Source organism: Entamoeba invadens (assembly GCF_000330505.1).
Source record: "Entamoeba invadens IP1 unplaced genomic scaffold scaff_1105074726713, whole genome shotgun sequence".
NCBI classification, from domain to species: Eukaryota; Evosea; order Mastigamoebida; family Endamoebidae; genus Entamoeba; species Entamoeba invadens.
In genome coordinates, this window is record NW_004443770.1 from 485,887 (window position 1) to 486,228 (window position 342).

A 342-nucleotide genomic window follows, 5' to 3' on the forward strand; every position below is an offset into this window, starting at 1 on the left:
TTCCATTTATCACAACTTTTCATCAATTTACCCGATAACACATTATCCTCACCTTTCATTGTATTTGTACCATCAACTGTTATACCTTTCATATTTTCAAAATTTAATCCTCTTTTTATTAACGATTTTTTAATCCAATCTAACCATTCCGAATATTTTTTACTTCCATAGAAATTACTAATTCTTATTTTTAATTCTTTTGTCATCAAATTGCCCAAATAGAATCTTGCAAATAATGAATAATGTTCATCTGAATTGGTTGATTGCGAATCTGTTATTATAAAATATGGGTACTTTTTTAAACCATAATTTTTTATTTCATCTTTTGCAACATATAATATA